We start from the raw sequence: 4917 nt of genomic DNA on the forward strand, positions 1-4917 counted from the left end.
TAGAAAACACTTCAGATTTAGAATGGAGAAAATATATCCAAGTAAAACGACTATAATCATCAATAAATGTGACAAAATATTTATAGTGAGCATGAGAAACTACGGGAGACATTCCCCATACATCACTATGAATTATCTCAAAACAAGTAGAGGCACGGTGAGCATTAGACGGAAAAGGAAGTGTTTTACTTTTAGCCAATTTGCAAACGAACATGAAACCGAGGCATTAGAAATAATATTTTTATTTCCCAACAAACCAGTTTTACATAAATGAGACAAAACAGAAGAGTTTGGATGACCTAATTTTCTATGCCAATCCTCATAAGAATTCAAAACGTTATTACACGCAAGAGATAAATGATTAGAAATAAATTGTATTGGAAACAATCTTCCCACTTTAGGCCCCTTCGCGATCACCTTCCCCGACACCTGCTCCTGCACAAGATAACCATCTCTGGAAAAGTTAACATCATAATTTTTATCTACCAATTGACCAACAGACAACAAATTGGAAGCAAGTCCGGGTGATACAAGAACATCCCGAAAGTCAGAGTTTATATCGCCAACATTAGTGATAGATAAAGTATTACCATCAGCTATTTGAATTTTCTGATTACCATGATAAGATTGTAAATTGTGCAAATATTCAGAGGAACCCATCATGTGATTGGATGCACCAGAATCAAGAAATCATGGGCGAGAAATATTAGAAGACTTACCCTGAATTCCCAAGGTCGAAAGAGCAGAAAGTACCATTTGTTGAATTAGTTCAGGCTGTAGAGCACCATCATTAGATGCATTAGTAACAGAAGGGCCAACTGTAGAATTTGTATTTGCATGAAATGCCAACACTGAACATTGTGTTGGTCGTGGAGGACGTGTGGGACAATCAGATATAATATGACCTTGCTGCTTGCAATAATTGCAGAATTTTTTATTGCAACTCCGTGAAATATGGCCAAATTGATTACAGGAGAAGCATTGAACTTGTCTCATATCACGACCTTTACCTCTACTCTGAGCAGCAAATGCAACCACTGTAGGCTCAGAAACAACAACTTCATGAGACATGGTTCCTTGAGTAGCAAGACGTTGTTCCTCTCGAAGTAGTTCACCAACACATGCATCTAAAGAAGGAACAGGATTCCTGTTCAGCAAAGCACCTCTGACAACTTCAAATTCTGGACGAAGTTTCATAAGAAATTGATCTCGCCGACTAGTGTTGTAGACCTCCTGGACATTCGCAAGAGAACTCTTGGGAACATCCACATGTATAATCGCAGAGTGTTCTGTCCACAAATTCAAAAAACCAGAATAATATTTTTGAACTGACATATTACCTTGTTTGTAATTGTCTATCTCGAGCTCCAACTGGAAACGTTTGGCCGCATTGTCCTGATTGTAAATACGCTTTAAATAGTTCCACATTTCTTGAGCAGTGGAAAAAGATCACAAATTATTAATCATCTGAGGATCAATAGTACCGAGAATCCAAGTGATAATTTGAGCATCTTTGGTTTCCCAAGCATCTAAATCAGTTGTCTCTAATGGTGCCATAGAGATATCATCCAAGTGATTCCATAATCCATTCCCTTTGACATGCATTCGAAACTGAAATTCCCAAGCCGGATAATTTTTACCGGTAAAACGAACACAAAAATTATCTTTTTCTTTTTCTGAATTCATGATACAAAACTTTTTTTTTAATAAGTAAAACACGTGCAGCAGAATTTATTATTATTATTATTCTTTTTTTTTCTTTTTTTAATTCTGCACCCACCGCTTGAAATTACAAAAGAAAAAAAAGGAAAGGAAGACAAAATAACCTATGTTAGGAAACCTAAATACCCAACACTGTAAAAAAGGAAACAACCGTCGCGATTGCAGAGTCGTAAATGACAGCAATGAATCAAAATCGTGAGAAGTCACCGATCAAAATCAATCGCAAATACTAAATAACGATGTCAAAGCAAGACTGTCAATCTTGAACAACACCGAGAATCAAGAGACGGTAGCAGAACTCAGAGTCACACACAAGCAACGACAATCCAGAACAATATCGAGAGTCATGATCTCAATCCTTCAAATCGAGAATCACCGAGACAAAATCAAGATACGACACGAAACCGCAAACAACAGAATGAATCCGACAATGAACCGGAATGGAAGAGACAATTTCGAGAACGACATAGTGGGTGTCACCGGACAAGTCCAAGATAACACAATTTCAAAGGTTTGGTTTGATCGAACCTTCTAATACCATGTTAGAAATTCTGGCTTGATGCCTTTCTCATTGTATTTGATACTATATATAATAGTGTCGGTAATTACAACTCATAATGACTAATAATAACTCATTACAGCTCTTAATGACTAATTTTCTATTCTATGAATGTAAGTTATTTACAATAAATATGTTTGATTATTTCCTGATTAACAGTAAGTTCTTTTAAATCTATAATTAGTTCTTGAATTACACAGCTATAAATCTATTAGAAAATCACCGCAGTTAAAACTCAGTTCTTCAATTATAGTCACTATCTGCCAATTGTTTGATAAATGTATTGAATGAAGTTTAGTATGTGTAATTGTTTTCAATTGATATAGCTAGGCTTTAGATTTATGTTTGACAAATATCTTGAATGAAGTTTGGTATATGTTTAATTGTAGTCAAGTATTTTTTCTTGTTCTTAAATATTTGTACACGACTAATTTTAGAAGCATTCTAATACTATCTTTTGAATTATAGATCTGGAGTAGGAGATGGAAATGAAGATGAAAATGAAGATGAATGGAATTTGTAATTGATCGATGAGTATCAACTAAGTGACATTGATCTTTGGTTTGATGGACATGAATTATCAATTTTTATTTGATTTTATTTGTATACCCAACCATAGTTTTTGTCATTTTGGTTTATCAGTTTATGATTTTGAACTTTGTTTTTATTGAAATTGATATAAGACATAAACTTACATATTAGCTTATGCAAAATTTTGTCCACTTTCTCTTTGAGTGTTAGTTATGTTGTTTCTTTGAAAGAATCCTAATTTCTACATATTATGGATTGATAATAAAGGTCAAAGTGTGGTTTTTACCTTCTAATATTCTTATTCCATTTAGTTTTGGTATGTCCTGAAAAAATTAAAAGTACTTTTAGGTCAGTCCAAAATGCAGGTTTCATCCCAAATAGGTTTAGGTCGGTCCAATTTTTTTTAACATAACGCTCGCTTTAGCTGACACTGATGAACATGAGTAAGATAAACAATGTCGATTCAGACCAACGCTAAATGGTTACAAAAAGAAAGTTAGTGTCATAATGCCAAACACAATAAAAACAAATACAAAACTTAATTTCGCACATGACTGACGCTACATGGTTATATCTAGAAAGTTTGCGTCACACGAGGCCGAGGCTATAAAATAAAATAAAACACTTTAGTGCCACACCTGGTCGACACTACTTGATTATATAGTAACTATCGAAACACATAATCGACACTAAAAAAAATGGCCAACATAATAATGTCGATTATGGTTAACGCTAATGCTAAACATGTTTGTACTCTAGTGTCAACTTTTATGTTATTATCGTCTCTTTAGAATTTCTCAGAACCTACGCTAATGTTAGTGTCGACTTAACACTACCTTTTCCTTCCAACTTTGTGGTGTCCACCCCGACTCCGACGCGAGACCGACGCTAACACACATTTGTGACAGTTTTATATGTTTAGAAAGGGCTTTGGGGAGACACTAAAATGGATTTTTCTTATAGTGGAAGTGTTACCTTTCAATTTCATTGTGAATTTTTTCAAGAATTAGGGGGTTAGGGTTTGAGTTTTAAAAATGAATTGTAGATAAGTTTGAGAGTAAGAAAGATTGTGATCAAGAGGAACAAATGTGTTGGTAAGGGAAACAACAAAGGACAAAGTTCGTGGTGGACCATTTTTCTACAATTTAGGGGATAAAGTTTAGTTTGGTAGGATATTGTAACAACAAGTGATGTAGATAGAGCTGAGCTAAAAAGATTAAAGTGGTGACTAATGGTAATTGAAACAGGGTACGGAAGAGATTGAACATAGTATTTGAATCAACAAGAAGAGAGATTGAGAGTGAGGTAGAGGGAAATTTAGTTCCCAGATGAAGAATGAAAGTGAAGGAGAGTCTATATTTCTAAAGTTAAGCCTTAATCATAAAAGATAATATAAATAATAATAAGTATATATTATTGAATATTGGATCGGTCAGATTTGGATTCTGATGGGCCCAAAACTAACATATGAGCCCGACCGATGAAACTCATTATTACCCTTTGATGTATTTTGAACCAATCCATGACTCGATCTGATGCAAATCATTCCTCAAATTATTTTATGGACCATAAAATTATATCTGGATAGTTGGACTTTGTCCACCCCTGGTATAGGCTATCATAAATAGGTTTCTTTCTAATTATTTTTAAATCCGGTAGATCTTGCAGTATTTGTTTTTATATTTTCTATGCTCACTGAATAAATATTGTTAACGAAGCACATATTCATACACTAATTCTTGACACGACATGATATATATATATATATTGGCAATGCTTACATAAAAAAAAATATAAATGTTGATACTCTATAGAAAGAAGATTGAAAAATATTAATATATAGAAAATTAATTCATTAAAAAATCTAAAGAAATAGATGATAATATTGGGTATTTATTTATCCATCTACAATTGGGAAAAAGAAAAAAAATATTTAATCAAATAAGATGTTTTTAACCCCTCATTGATCAACATTATTAAGACTCTTCTTTACTTGTTGTATTTATAACCAATGAATGTCTAACGTGTGTCGAGGTAAAGAAAAAAAATTGTTTAAGTTATCTAATATATATTCTATGAATGTCATATGAGTATTGACCACCAAT

The sequence above is a fragment of the Lathyrus oleraceus genome, chromosome 6, assembly GCF_024323335.1.
Source record: "Lathyrus oleraceus cultivar Zhongwan6 chromosome 6, CAAS_Psat_ZW6_1.0, whole genome shotgun sequence".
In the NCBI taxonomy this organism is placed as follows: Eukaryota; Viridiplantae; Streptophyta; class Magnoliopsida; order Fabales; family Fabaceae; genus Lathyrus; species Lathyrus oleraceus.